This window comes from Balaenoptera musculus, chromosome 10 (genome assembly GCF_009873245.2).
Source record: "Balaenoptera musculus isolate JJ_BM4_2016_0621 chromosome 10, mBalMus1.pri.v3, whole genome shotgun sequence".
In the NCBI taxonomy this organism is placed as follows: Eukaryota; Metazoa; Chordata; class Mammalia; order Artiodactyla; family Balaenopteridae; genus Balaenoptera; species Balaenoptera musculus.
This window is the reverse complement of record NC_045794.1, coordinates 1,570,859-1,586,804: the sequence shown is the minus strand read 5'-3', so window position 1 is coordinate 1,586,804 and position 15,946 is coordinate 1,570,859. Positions and strand designations below refer to the sequence as shown.

At 41.8% G+C, this 15,946-nt stretch overlaps 1 protein-coding gene and 1 pseudogene across 1 annotated transcript in view; one reads left to right on the top strand and one right to left on the bottom strand.

The window, feature by feature from the left end:
* Nucleotides 1–1,778: 1,778 nt before the first annotated feature.
* ADIPOR2 (adiponectin receptor 2) overlaps nt 1,779–15,946 on the top strand; it is a 51,876-nt gene continuing 37,708 nt past the window's right edge. The window contains exon 1 of the mRNA XM_036866762.1: nt 1,779–2,058. The gene's annotated coding sequence lies outside the window, so the exon portion shown is untranslated. The remainder of the gene's footprint in view (nt 2,059–15,946) is intronic.
* On the bottom strand, nt 2,427–6,070 carry LOC118901974 (annotated as a pseudogene).

Genomic DNA, 15,946 nt, shown 5'->3' with positions numbered 1-15,946 from the left:
CCAGTGATGCGCTTCTCTGTCAACAACATCTGATCATTGTAGAGATGACCACATCAGACTAGCTGTGCCTCAGGGCACTGCTGGGTCATTCGTGACTAGGATGGGGAGTAGGAGTGGAAGGGACTCTTTCCTGGGTGCTGCAGAAGAGGAAGTACTCCACCCTCCTGTGGAGAAGTGTGACACATTTAGGATGGAGGGAACAGACATTCTAAAAATCCACAGCTGACACAGTTGTTTCTGAGGTGCTGGAGGATACAGAATTTTACTGAATTCCCCTTGGTTTTTGGACTGCTAGTTAGAAGACAATATATAAAGATTATGAACTGAAGCACAGTTGGGGAGAGAGACCTGAAATATCTGCTTTGGGACATTTAATGGTGACCTTTAGGTAAGAGATATGGATGAAGCCACCTGTGGATGTGGGACTCGGGGGATGGCCCTTCAGGTCAGGGATGGTGTCAGTGTCTTCACTGGCTGAGAAGGTGTGAGCATTCTGAGGAAATGATGTGGTTTGTTTCATCACTGGGAGCATCAGGAATTGGCAGTAGTGATCTGGGACTGGGAACAAGATGACAGAGAATGAGAGGAAGAATCTTGGTGGGAAAATCATAAGGCTCTTTCTCACATGTTTCAGCCCACGAAGGACTGTTCCAGAGGAAAGCACTTTGTTTTGTCAAAGCAAAATCATTGAGAGGAGGTTGCAGAAAAGGTTTGAAGTCTTTGAACACTCTCTTATTTAATGGTCTTCTATGTAGCTCTGTCCTCTTTAGTAGACCTCTTATTAAGCCTGAGGCCCTTGTTCTCATCTGTGCCCTGTGTGAGTCGGTACACGGGTCAGATTCGCTCTGCAAATACACTGGTGTTGTTTCTGAGGTGCTGTGGAAGTGTAAGTTTGTCTGCTTTGATTTATCTTTCAAGCTTAACTGGGTGGACTTAGTTCTAAAATACTAGTATTAAGACCATCTTATTCATGCTCTTTCTGATTTTAGTAACTTTAATCACTTCTTAGATTTTACATTTCCAGACTGGAGAGTTCTCTATTTTAAACATTTTTCCGTATATTGTGTATCGGATCTTCGGTCTTTTGATAGATCTGTGACGCTTTTTCCAGCCTCCTTCGTTTTCGGTTGGTGTGGTTCCAGGGAGGGACAGGCCTGGGGCATGGATGTCCTTGAAAGCTTATGGGTTTCCTTTAATCAGTATAACAAGATTTTTGACAGTTAAGGCAATATAACATCTTTGGAGCGTGATAAATCCCTCTTAGAACTGAATGTGAAGAAAACATTTTCTACACCGGCCAACTCCTACACTTCCTTTTCTTGTAGAATATGTAGCGAAACCCGATCTTGGGGTCTAAGAAGTTAGAGCTCAATTGAAACTCACAAGTAGAAAACGACACGGTATTTATTGCTGCATTAGTTTCTGACCTGCTATTACGCTAAAACATTTTAAAAATCGCTCTGAATTACATTTAAGAGGAGCGGGCTCACATTCGTTTTCTGGAAGTCATGGGGCACAAATGGTAGCGTCTTCGGGAGGTAATAAAAGGCAAACGCTGTTGTTTTGGGCAAGATGTTTCGGATTTAGGTCCGAAGCCTCCACAGACTACGCCTAGCAATCCCTCAGTTTCGGTTCCGCCCAAGGCGTGTGAGCTGTATCCATAGTGACCGGGAAGCTTCCCAAGCCGGGCGGCCCCGCCTCTTCCGCTGCACACGCTCCCGCCTCCGGCGGCAGGGAAGCGAAAGGACTTCCGTGTGCCGGGGCGCTCGGCGCCGCCGGCTCGTGTTGCGGACCCCCCCGGCGGCTACCAAGCCGCTCCAGGCCCGGGAGCGGCCTGGCGGGGCGCTTCCGGCTTGGGCCACTGCGGCTGCGCACGAGGAGCGCTCTCATTGGCCAGAGCCGCCTCTTGCGATTCGCGTCACGGCGGCGGCGGTGTGAGGACCCTCCCGGACGCTGGGTCGCGGCGGCGGCAGCGGGCGGCCCCTCCGCTGGTTTGGGGTCCCGGCGGCCGCGGTTCCGAGGAGTCCGAGACGCGTGGCGAGGCGGCGGCGAGCTCTGGTGAGTTTCTCGAGTGGGAGCACGGGCCAGGCCGGCGGGGGCGAGGGCTGAGGGCGGGTGTCCTGGCAGCGCGGCGGGCGGGGAGCGCGCTCCTCCATCCCCTGCTCGGTCCGCCCGACCCCCGGGCCGGCGCCCCTCAGGGCCGGGTTTCCTCCGCCCCGGGCCTCTCAGCCCCGGCTCCCTTCCGGCCCCCCCAGCCCTGGGTCCCCTCAGTCCCGAGTCCCTTCAGCTCCGGGTCCCCGGCTTCCTTCCATCCCGGGTCCTCTCAGCCCCGGCTCCTTTCGGCCCCAGCTCCCTTTGGTACCGGTCCCCCCAGCCCCGGGTCCCTCGGCCCCGGCTTTCTTCGGCCCCGCCCCGAGTCCCCCAGGCCCTAGCGCCCCTCCGCGTCTCTGCTGGCCGCACTCCTGGGTGGGCTCCGCTTGGGCCCCCGTCCGGCCCCAGCGGCGGGGAGAACCCTCACCGGTGCTTGCCCGCGCGCAGGCGGCCGGCTGGACCGCGTTCTGGGCCTGGTGTCCCGGGCGTCGGGCTGCCGGGCGTCGGTGTCGCCCCTTGAGGCTGCTGCTCACCGGCTTCGGTGGGTCTGGGCGTCTGTGCGAGAGCTCGCATTGGGCACCGCTGGCTCTGGGTCTTGTTTACCGTCTCCTCTGGGGTTTGACAACTTGGCGAGGTCGCCCAGCAGAAAGCTTGAGAGGTCCCGCTGCGGTTGTACCGGGCACGCTGGCTGCGTTGCAGGGTGTTGGCGTCTTTTTAGCAGAGTGGTCGTCTAATGTCTTTAGGTTTAGACCCTGGACTTCGCAGTCTTCATAGCTCTTCCCAAAACAGTCCTTCTTCCTTCCTCCAAAGAAACCATTGAAAACTCCAAGAAATCTGTCATAATATTTAAAACCATGTTCCAAGTGAAATGTTAAGAATAGTTTCCTTCAACCCAAAGCTTTATTTTTGGGGCAGAGATCAGAAACTTTGTCAGTTTTGAAGTTTGACGTGTCCTATCAAAGGTTACTTGCATGTCTCATCTTAACCACCCTCTGACTCTAATTCCGTTAGAATTTCATAGATTTTTCATTCCTGACTTTTTCATTTCTAATGTTTATTTCATAGAAATTTCCCTTCTAATGCTGTTAGATGTCCATAGATGTTTTCATCTCCTTTCACAAATTTGTCAGTGTCGATTGTGATTATCCAAGACTAAAATCCTTCCATCAGTAGTTGGGACTTCCACGCCTGTGGTGGCTGCTACTTGGTGAATTATTATGAAATTTGAAGAAATTTCAAGTTGATTTAAATATGAAAGACATACTTCTTTTAATTTCTGTTTGTGATTGCCTACCCACTAGTGTATGTTCCTATCTAGACTTTAGGCTCCTTAGCAAGTTTTCTCTTACTGGGGCACTAAGGATGAGAGGAGGATTTCCAGAGCCTAAATGAAAGAGTTTGTGTTTTTCTGTCCGTACATTCCCATATATTAATAAGTGAATAGGTTTTTTTTCCCCATCAATAGTGTCAATTTAGCTCATGCACTTTCTTTGTTGTAAATTATATTTTGTTTTCCAAAATGAAAACAATTTTGTTTCCTTTTTTATTTCAGGGTCGGCAAACTTGACAGCTTGTGGGCAGTGTCCTGCCAGCTTCCTGTTTTTGTAAATTAAATTTTCAATGGGACATAGCCGTATGCGTTCATTTAGGTATTGCCTGGTTGCTTTTGTGGTGCAACATAGAGTTGAATAGTTGGGACAGAGACCCTTATGGCCTGTAAAGGGTAAAATATTTACTCTGTGGGCTTCAATAGAAAAAGTTTGCCGACTCCTACTTTATTTCATTAAAAATGATGCATATTCAATGTGGAAAATTAAAATGACTCAGTAAAGTATAAAGGAGAAAGTAAATATTATCCAGAATCACAGCACTTAGAGGGGTTTGTTTTTGTGATTATCCTTATAGAATCTATTAGTGATTGTTTTCATATAAATGGGCTTATATTGCTAAGTGTTGATTTGTAATCTGTTAAAAACTCAGATTATTTTTATTTGGCTGTTGAATACATTGTATTCTCTGGATTGTAGATCTCACTAGAAAGGGCTTGATGAGCCAAGTTTTCCTGATTTGTCTTACCAGTCAAGATTTAAAAAAAAACTGAGGCACAGTGGATGCTTGGTGGCGGTGGAGGACACTATTTATTGAGCACTTACTATGGACTAGGTAGTTTTCCAATACTTACCATGTAGTAAGTAACTTAATACCTGCAGCAACTTTGTGTGGGTACACAAACTATTATCCCTAGTTCCAGATGAGGAAACTGAGGCACGGAGAGATAAACTGCCCGAGTTTGTCAGCTAGTTAATGGTGGAGCTGGGATTTGAATCCATGCAGTCTGGTTGCAGGACCCAGGCGCTCCATGTCCTGCAGAGCCTCTTAGAGTATTGCTCAGTGTAGCAAGTTTTTAGACAGTCCAGAGATATATAATGTGAAAAGTCTTCCTTGAGCTCTTCACTCTCTGTAGAAAACCACTGTTAATAAGTTTGATACAGAGCTTTCCGCCTCTCTGTGTCTGCATATGCCAATGTTTATTTGCAAATCTGTCTACACATGTAGGTTTTTAAAAAATTAATAGACTTTATTAGAGCAGTTTTAGATTTACAGAAGTCTGTGTGGATAGTAAAGAAAGTTCTCATATTACCCACCCTCCATTTTCCCTTGTTGATAACACCTTGCATTAACTTGCTGTATTTGTTACAATTGATAAACCAATATTGCTACATTGTTAATTAAAATCTACATATTAGGGCTCATTTTTCCTGTTGCAGAGTTTTTAAAATGGGATCAAACCAACCATTGTTCAGCAGTGTGCTTTTTTGGGGTGATTTTCAAAATATAGTGCTTCTGGACTTTTTAATGCAAATGAAGTCTTTATTCACTAACATTCAGATTAATGACACAAATTTAGCCTTTTCCTTGGAGTGGAAAACTTGCCTGGAAGTTACTTCGTTTTCTCTTTTTCAAAAGTTTATTTTGTAGCACCAGCTGCTTTTCTCTGAAGAAAATCTTATTTTTTGATGGGACATTCTGGCTCCTCTGTGAAGCCGTTCAGCTTCTCGGAGGTTTCTTGCTGCTTTTCATCGGAAGAGTGGTGCCCATCACCCCACTTAGCATCAGCTTCCTCCTCACTGAGACTGGTGTTTCCCCACCCATCATGATCGTTCTCAGCATTCTCTTCCTCAACTTCCAGAACGTCTGTTCCCGGAATGTAATCGTTAGCATCTAATTCTCCATATTCTTGTACCCTTGATTTTATTGAGGCCTCTGTAGTCTTACCCTGGAATTCCTTCTGCAGTATCTGAGGATTCAGTTTTTGGAAGAACTGAATCAGAGTCCTAGGAGACATCATCACATTCTTTCTTTGTGTTTTATACTGGGCCAGGTTTTGAGGAAGTTTTTTAGTCGTTGAGCTGTTATCTCCTTCAGAGCTTTGTTTCCTACTGTCATGACTTCCCCAGAGTTCTTGTCATAACAAAATGGGTGGCATGGTCATGAGCAACACCGGAATGCGCTCTGGGACTCCCAGGTGCTGAGAAGTGTATACAGCAGACCGAAGGATCTTGTTACTTCTCTGTGGTGCTGCTGCAGAAACCTTTGCACAAGGGGATAGAAAAAGCATGTGAATTCCTGCCAATCTGGAGATGAGGTTCAGGAGCACTAACTTCACTTCAGATGTCTCCTTATAACTCTACAGCTGCTTTAGTAGTTTTTGTGCAAATTCTTGGGGCTCATGAATCAAATGGATAGCTGAAAAGTTAAACACTTGTAACTTTTTTCTTCTTTTGTTTCTGAAGTACTTTGGTAAGCTTCTTTTCTTGTGTTTAGAGCCTCTCCCCCAAGGCACGCTGCATTAGCATTCTGAGTCGTTGTCCTCTTCCTCTTGTTCATCTTGCCCTTGTAAGAAGGTCAAGGCAGCGACTAATACCTTGGTGACCTTAGAGAACCACACAGTTGTGGGACTTCCCTGGCGGCCCAGTGGTTAAGACTTCGCGGTTCCAATGCAGAGTGAGAGGGTTTGATCCCTGGTTGGGGAATAAGATCCCACGTGCTGCACAGCACAGCCAAAAGATTACAAAAAAAAAGAGACAGAAGCATACGGTTGTGATAACATTGACGGTCTTGGCGTCATTTCAGATGCTTCTTCTGTAGTTTAGTCATCACTTCCAAAGATATCTTGGGTGCAGTTGCATTGCTGTCCCTTAACATGTGCATGTGTAATTCTGCAATACTATATTCACCTTATTCTTGTTTTTGCACTTTTATTCTCATCGGTCACAAAATGAGTGTACAGAGTCGTAGCAACTTACATGGCAGCGTCGAGGTTCAAAGAAGATCTCTGGCAACCTTGATGGATAGATGAGGTTCTCAGCAAGATCAGAGTATTGCAAAATGTTATTGGAAGACCTACATTCAAGACAGTGTAGCTGTAGAAGGGCAGATCTTTCCGTTCTTGAGGAAAGTTATCTAGATGTTCTGGGTGGCAGTGACCAATCTATGCCATAAACATCACCAGCTTTGCCAGTTCTTTGCTGGGTTTATTTGGTTGCAACTTGAAAATCTCCCACGTTGGGTTTGTAGTGAATATTCTGCTGTGGAAACTCGTCAGTGTAGGCCAGAGGGTCTACTTTATTATTTCCGTAACTGCTTGCGGGTTGCTGGGCAGCTAGTGTTTATTTCTGCTGGACAAGTTGGCTGCAGACTGGCTCTCCTTGAGCAGTTCTCAGAAGAGCTACACCACTGACACCAGCCAACCCTTCTCAGGCTGTGGCTTGGAATCTTGCTTCCAGGTGTGACCGGAAGTAGCACTTGGGAGCTTGGCACATGGCGCCATCTTGGCTCATAGTAGTGTGCTTTAAAAACCAACACTCATGATGGCGTTCCAGGTCAATACATTTGTGTCTACTCTGTTCTTTAAATCGTTTGTTAGTATTTTATTGAATGTGTGCACCATAATTTAATAGTGTTCCTATTGCTGGATGTTTAAACTTATTGTATATTATGCATATGCATTGTATGTACAATTGTTGCAGGCTGATGGCTCTTTAGAGTAGCTCTCTAAGAGTCTAGTTACTGGGTTGAAGGAAATGCATGTTTTTCTTTTTGATGTATATTGCCAGACTGCCGTCCAGAAAAGCCACAGCAATGTAAACTCTTAACCAGAAATGTGGCCGAGGTCTAGCTTCTCCATTGCCATTTCCAACTTTTTTTTCAGTCTGTATCTGATTGGCAGTTAAACATATCTTTTTTTTTTTTAAACAGTCTGTATTTTATTTTATTTTTATTTTATTTTTTTTAAATAAATTTATTTTTAGCTGTGTTGGGTCTTCGTTGCTGCACACGGGCTTTCTCTAGTTGCAGCGAGCAGGGGCTACTTTCCTTTGCGGTGCACGGGCTTCTCACTGCAGTGGCTCCTCTTGTTGCGGAGCCCGGGCTCTAGAGCACAGGCTCAGTAGTTGTGGTGCACGGGCTTCGTTGCTCCGCGGCATGTGGGATCTTCCCGGACCAGGGCTCGAACGCGTGTCCCCTGCATTGGCAGGTGGATTCTTAACCACTGTGCCACCAGGGAAGCCCCAGTTAAACATATCTTGCAATGATGTGTTCTGTCTCACTGGGAGATGTGTTTTGTTCTGATAGCATTCTTTTGAAGTTGATTTAGAATTACTTTAGGCAAAATCTACATTCTGTAGTTGTTCTTTCTAGTACTTACCCCTTAGACAGAGCTGCTCACCTGTTTAGATTCCCTATCTAGTCCTGGAAAGCAGCGTGATTTTGCCATCCCTGTTAAAAGAATCTGGGCGACTGCCCAGTAGACTATATATTTCTTGAAGATGAGGAGCATGTAACTTTATTCATATCTGTTGTAATCCTGGTGGTGAGTAAATGTTATATTCTTTTCAAAACCTAAATTGGATTATGTTGTTTTGGGCTTACTGCTGAGTGAAGTGCTTTAACTTTGTTAAAAATAACCTTTTCAAAGTCTTTGTGAAATGTAAACTTGAAAAATTGCAGCACAGAATTGTCATCTTGGTGTATATTCTCTATGTTATCCCTTTTTTTAAAAAAGATTTTTTTGATGTGGACCATTTTTAAAGTCCTTACTGAATTTGTTACAATATTGCTTCTGTTTTATGTTTTGGGTTTTTTGGCTGCGAGGCATGTGGGAATCTTAGCTTGCTGACCAGGGATCGAACCCGCATCCCCTGCATTGGAAGGCAAAGTGTTAACCACTGGACTGCCAGAGAAGTCCCTCTGTATTATCCTTTATTTCTAAAATGAGATAAATAAGAGCGATTGACATCCTAGTCCCTGTTTGTAAGGAAATAATTAACCAAACCTATTTAATAGGAACATTTGGTATTCAGTTTTGGAAGTTAAGGAATGGATTAATTAGGGGATTTGTTTCATGTAACCCATGGTTTTGAATTTGCTGTATTGGGGTATACCATGTGTTAGAGAGGATGTGTGCTGCCTAAATGGTATGCTTGGCTTCAGTAGACATTGTGAGGCTCCAGACAGAAGGAGAAGGGAAGCCAAATTCAGGAAACTGCCAGAATATCTTCAGGCATGGGGAAAATACCTGTGGGAAAGGACACTTCAAGTATTTAAATAGAAGACCACATACACACACAAAAAACACAGAACTTTCTTTATATATGACTTGTAATGTTACATATTCTTATTGGATTTATGAATTTTCCACAATATCCATGCACAGGAAAACAAAGCATACAAAGCAAAATGGTCTTGAAGAGAAAGAAATAATTAGCTTATTAAATTTTGACCAACTTCACGTTTTCTTTTGTATACATTTTTTTGTTAGTATATTAGCTAATTATTTTTCACTGGTAGCATATTGACTTTAATCCTGTATGTCCTGAAATTTTAGTGTCATGAACATGTATGCATAGTTGTATTTGCATACCCATTCCTTTGGTCCAGGAAGAAGCAATGGTGGTGAAAACTCCTTAGCATGGTGGAACAGAAAGTTTATTTTTATTTTCTTGGAATTTATTTACATTTTATTTCATTGCAGAATTTCTGTAACTTAAAAGAGCCAGAAATATAATAATTATATATATATATTAAAGAAAAGTGAGGAAAAGGAGAAGGCATATATTCTTTTCCCAAGTGGCAGCATAATTCAATGACTAAGAATAAAATTTGGATTTGAATTTTCTTGGCAGCCGAGATAAAAATGGAAATATGGTAAAATATATAGCACTGAACTGGAAGGAGGAACAAGACCAATTTTCCAGGGATAAATCTTCCCTTGATGGATTTTAAGGAACTATTTAAATTGGGTGTTACATAAAGCTTTATTTTATTTATTTATTAATTTTTTGGCTAGGGGCCCTTGTTAAAAAAATGTGAGGATGATGCATTAACGTTTCAAGCCAATGAAAGAAATTTTATATGGAGCAGTTGGTTTGAATTTAGGCTGCAGATGTGTGTTTTAGTTGGCTAATACAGATTTTTTTTTTTTTCTTAACGTATTTCAAACATACGGCAGAATACAGAGACAAATATAATTAATCTTCACACATCCACCATACAGTTATATCAGATCTCAACGTTTTCCCACACTTCCCTGTTTTTTTTTTTTTTTTAAAGAAAAACCTTTCACATACAGTTGAAGCACCTTCTTGGGTTACGTTTCACTTTCTTCCCAGAAGTAATGGTATCTTGAATTTGGTGTTTCTAATACCTGTTTTTATATAATTACTACATAGGAGTATATTCAGAAACAGATCAGTATTATGTTTTGGGTATTTTCAAACTTTATATAAGCAATATTCTACCTACTCTGTAACTTGTTTTTCATGAAACAAGTTTTTTTAGACTCATGAAATTGCTGATATTTTTACCATTTTTGACCTACAAAAATGGTAGTTTCATATGGTTCATCCTATAGTCATCACTTTTATCTGCTGTATAGTTGTATTATTATGCGAATACAGCCAGTTTAAATTTATTTTCGTGTTGATAGGTATTTAGGTTGTTTCCATTTTTCCTGTTTTAAAAACAATGCTACATTGAACATTCCTGGTTAGAAATCCTTGTGCACATATTTAAGATCTTTGGCAAGTTTTTCAAACTGCATGTTGGGAGCCATTAATCGGTTATGAAACCACTTTAGGAATTAAAATAATTTAGAGAAATATCAGGTTGTTTTGCAGTAAGGATTAAATGTTTTGTGAAATTTGTGTGTGTGTGTGTGTGTGGTTACTAAGTTTGAAATGAATTCTCTGGTGTAAATTACCCAGAAGTGGAATTACTGGGTTTGAGGTTATGGGAATTTAAAGTTCTATCAGATATTGCCAAATTGCTTTTCAGAATTGAGACACTTTGTGTTTTTTTAGCATGAGAATATGAGAATTGCTATATCTAAATCCTTATAGATCCATGACATTGTCAGATTTATTACATGTTTACAAGTCAGATGAGTGTGCAATGATATTATCTTAAAATTTTTCTTGATTAATTATGAGATTGAGCATGTTGAAATGTTGAGTGACTATTCAGATTTCTGTTTCTTAGCTGTCTGTCCCTCTCTGTCTCTCCCCCCCCCCCCCCGCCAATTGGGTTGTCCTTTTAAAATTGCTTTTAGGAGTTTATTGCATATCCTGGTTATGTCTGTGAAATGAATTGTAGGTATTTTCTAGTCTGTGTGGCTTATCTGTTAACTTTTTATATGGTTTGTTGAATAGAAAGGATTGTCAAATCTATCATCATTTTTCCTATTGGTTTGTGTCCTTGGTGCCTTATTTAAGAAATCTATTCCATACTCCAAGGTCATTTAGGTCTCTGCATTTCTTTCTAAACGTTTTAGAAATTTGGTATTTTATATTTAGATCTTGATCTTGCCTGAAAAAATTTTTTTTGTATATGATGTGAGTCAGGGATCTAATTTTTTTATATGCATAGCCAGTTACCACAGCACTGTTTAACACTGTGTTTTTAAATTTGAATTGTAAATCTTTTGAGCAGTTTCTGGTTCAACACAATAACAGCCTTTTTGTCATTCATCAGGTTGCTTCAAATGTTCAAGTTTGTGACTTCTGGGCCAGAGTAATTGATTGGTGGATTGCTTGATCCAGAAACAGAACCTAGAGGAGTAGATAAATATAGCACATTTTGTAGATCTCATCCAAATGTCATTTCTCTCAACCACTTTTTAATTAATTAATTTATTTATAAAATATATTTATTCTATTTATTTACTTTTGGCTGCTTTGGTTCTCTGTTGCTGTGCATGGCTTTCTCTAGTTGCAGAGAGCGGGGGCTGTTCTTCCTTGCAGTGCACAGGCTTCTCATTGCGGTGGCTTCTCTTATAGCAGAGCACGGGCTCTAGGTGCACGGCCTTCAGTAGTTGTGGCTCGCAGGCTCTAGAGTGCAGGCTCAGTAGTTGTGACGCATGTGCTTAGTTGCTCTGTGGCATGTGGGATCTTCCCGGACCAGGGCTCGAACCCGTGTCCCCTGCTTTGGCAGGTGGATTCTTAACCACTGCGCCACCAGGGAAGCTCTCAACCACTTTTTAAATAGAAGCTAGGTTTCAGACAGTTTGAGGATAAACTTTTTTTTTAAATAAATTTGTTTATTTGGCTGCGTTGGGTCTTTTTAAAAAAATTTTTTTTTAAATTTTATTTATCTATTTATTTTTGGCTGCATTGGGTCTTTGTTGCTGCGTGTGGGCTTCTGATTGCAGTGGCTTCTCTTGTTGCGGGGCACAGGCTCTAGGTGCATGGGCTTCAGTAGTTGTGGTGCACAGGCTTAGTTGCTCCGCGGCATGTGGGATCTTCCCAGACCAGGGCTCGAACTCGTGTCCCCTGCATCGGCAGGCAGATTCTTAACCACTGCGCCACCAGGGAAGTCCGAGACTTTCAGTTTTGATTTTAGAATTATACATGTAAATTTGGATCTTTCTGAAATGTCTGATAGAAATCGCTACAAATCTCTTAATTTAAGAATGAAAACTATTTTTGTTTCCACTTAAAAAGGGTTTTTAGTCTGAGAAGAGTTGCTGTGAGGTCTGCAGATAGTTATATATTCTAGGTTTGTTTGGTTTTTTTTCCCATTCCTTTTCTTTTACACTTGTGGTTGAAAGAAGACCTTGTGGTTTAGTGGAATTTAGTGATATTGGGAAAGGTTGTAGACACAAGTTTTATTTGTAGATTTCTGATTGTGATATTGAGAAAGATAACTAATCACTTCTTGGTTTCTCCATCTGCAGCATTGTAGAAACTAAAAACAAAAAAGAAACTTATGTTGTGGAGGGTATTATGCAGGATGAGATAGGGCCCTGAATGACTGTTATTTACTTATGGAGACAGGTCTTTACCAAAGTAGGGTTTTTGATTTTGCCTGAAACATTGATTGTACAGATCAGATATTTTACCTGGACAGATTTTATTTCTGAAATAGTTGGAGCAAGAGTGTGGTTATATGGTATTATAGTGCAGATGATTTATGAAAGGAAGTCTTTGCCTAATTTACATATTTTGGTTTAGTGTAGATATGACAATTTATGTATCATGGGCTTGTCAGGATTTCTCTGACTATAACATTCAGGACTGTTGTTCCTATCATGTACGTTTGCATTTTTGTGTACTGTTCTTTGTTTTAGAAACTCAGGGTTACTTATAGATCTTGGGAAATGGAAACGACCATTGTAACATGCCTATAAGAGTTGTATCAGATCCTTTTTTTCTTTAATTAATTAATTTATTTTTGGCTACATTGGGTCTTCGTTGCGCGCGGGCTTTCTCTAGTTGTGGCGAGCGGGGGCTACTCTTCGTTGCGGTGCGCGGGCTTCTCATTGAGGTGGCTTCTGTTGTTGTGGAGCACGGGCTCTAGGCACACGGGCTTCAGTAGTTGTGGCGCGAGGGCTCAGTAGTTGTGGCTCGCGGGCTCTATAGAGCACAGGCTCAGTAGTTGTGGCACACAGGCTTAGTTGCTCCACGGCATGTGGGATCTTCCCAGACCAAGGCTTGAACCCGTGTCCCCTGTATTGGCAGGTGGATTCTTAACCACTGTGCCACCAGGTCCTCAAATCCTTTTTATAAAGGTGTTTTTTATCCGTGACCATGACCAGTGGCTTTAATGGACTATTTGTGCCTTTAATGAAGCCCTGTAACATGGTGGTAAGGTATGGTCTTTGGAGTTAGATACAGATTTGAATTCATAGTCTCCACTAAGTTTGTGTCATTGATGACTTATTTGATCTCCTTTAGTGTCAGTTTCTTCATCTGTAAAATGGGACCCCGTTTCATAAGGATAGCTGGAGGATTAAATGAGATGATGGGTGAAAGTCCAGCTACTTAGCCTGGTTCAAAGTTGGCTCCGGTAAGTGTTAAGCAGCAATTCACCTCCCTTCAAAGAGATAACATCATGACCATGACCAGGAAAAATGGAACCACTTACCTTTGTGGGAGGCAGTGTTGTATAATGGAGAGGGCCTAATCTGGGTACTTCTTGCTTCTCTATTTTGTAACTTGTATAACCTTGAATAGTCTTACCCTGAGTCCTCTCGTTTGTAAACAGAGATCATACTATCTGTAACAGGCAGGGTTTTAAAGTTAAATGAGAGTATGTATAAAAGCTCACTTTATCTGGCACTTGGTGAGTATGTATAAAAGCTCACTTTATCTGGCGCTTGGTAACCTCTAAATTAGCCTCTAAACTTTTAGAGTGATAGGCAGTAATACTGTGCTTCTGAAGCAGGTCTCAAGACTGAGAGAGGTAGGCTTTCACTGGCTTTTCCCCCAACTCTACTTCACAGCATAAGATTTGCCTGATTTCTTCTCAGGAAAGTTGGTCAGTGGGGTTGGGCAGTAAGTTAGAAGAGGTTCCTTGTGATTGTACTTAAAAGTTGCCCTACTTCATGCTAGGAAAGAAAGTAGTGTAAATGATACAGAGTGTTGCCTGTCTTTATAGCTTCAAAATAATCTTTAAAAAATAAACTGCATTTGATTTGAAATGTTTCTCTGCACTTACATCAGTTAAGACTTTATGAACATGAACGCGTGGTCGTGCCTGTCTTAGAAATGTAGGTGTTGCTCCTTCTCAGTTATCAAGTGTATCGTTTTTGGAAGAGCTGTATCAGTTAGTAACATATGTTGGGAACTTTTCCCATTTTATCAGTTATTCTTTTCCCAGTTATCAGGTTTTTTTATTGACATTTTTCTACTCAGGAATGTTTTGAGTGTTTGGGAAGGATTCCAATTTTAACCAATCATTTTATTGCTTCTGGTATGTGGCAAGGCTCCATGGTCCTCCCCATTTCTTTTTTTTTTTTTTTTAAATAAATTTATTTTTTTAATTAATTTATTTTTGGCTGCATTGGGTCTTCGTTGCTGCGCACGGGCTTTCTCTAGCTGCGGCGAGTGGGGGCTACTCTTTGTTGAGGTGCGCAGGCTTCTCATTGCGGTGGCTTCTGTTGTTGCAGAGCATGGGCTCTAGGCGCGCGGGCTTCAGTAGTTGTGGCACGCGGGCTCAGTAGTTGTGGCTTGTGGGCCCTAGAGCGCAGGCTCAGTAGTTGTGGCTCACGGGCCTAGTTGCTCCGCGGCATGTGGGATCTTCCCGGACCAGGGCTCGAACCCGTGTCCCCTGCATTGGCAGGCAGAGTCTCAACCACTGCGCCACCAGGGAAGCCCTCCTCCCTATTTCTTGATTGTTTCTTAATATTTTCAACATCGCTGTAAAGTACAGTGTACTGTCAGTGTTAACTCCTGGTTTTGTCACTTAAGTGCTATCATGCATTTATTTGAGAACAGCTTATGGTTCATGCTAACATCGAAGGTTGGGGATAAGAGCATTAACTTGGGTGTTAGATTGATTAGATAAATTAGATTGCCACTTATTACTGTAGTTATCTCAGGCATGTTATTTATAACCTCTCTGGGTGTTTTGTCATTTCCAAAATGGAGGAAATAATTGTACCTATCCTCCAGGATTGTTGCAAGGATTTAAAGAGATAATCCATGGGAAATGTTCGTTGCATGTTGTTAGCACTCATTGCATGTTAGCTGTTCCTGTCATTCTCCCTCCTCCTCCTCATCATACAGCAAAGATTTTTAAGCTCCTTTGCATCCCAGACCAAGCTTGGTGTTGCGGATACAAAAATGGGTTCCAAAAAAGGCTCCCTGACCTTGAGAAGTTTTGCATTGCAGGAGGGGAAGACAGGCACGTAAACAAAGAAATGCAATAAATTCTGACAAGTACTATAATAGAAACATTAGTAAATGAGAAGAATAAAGGAGTTAGTGTCAGGTGCCTGGGGAAGTCAGGGAGATTAGTTTCTGCCTGTGAACTTACTCTTGAAGTGTGGGTAGTCATTCCCCACTTATTTATTCACCAGGTATTTAGTGAATACACCTACTGTGTGCCAGAAGCTATTTTAGGTACTGGGGATATAGGTGTAAAGAAGATATATTGGGTTGGCCAAAAGGTTCATTCGTTTTTTTCCATAAGGTGGCTCTAATAGCACTTAGTTGTCTTCAACTTCATTCGAAACAATTTTGTTAGATTGTATTGTGACAGCTGACGTATCACTGTGCATTTAAAAAAAAAAAAACTTACCCAAATTGGTGAATTTTTGTGTAGCCATTTTAATATTGAAGATGGAAGAAAAAAGCAACATTTTTGGCATATTATGCTTTATTATTTCAAGAAAGGTAAAAACACAACTGAAATGCAAAAAAAGATTTGTGCAGTGTATGGAGAAGGTGCTCTGACTGATTGAATGTGTCCAAAGTGGTCTGCGAAGTTTTGTGCTGGAGATTTCTCACTGGACGATGCTCCACTGTTGGGTAGACCAGTTGAAGTTAAAAGTGATCAAATGGAGACCTTAATTGAG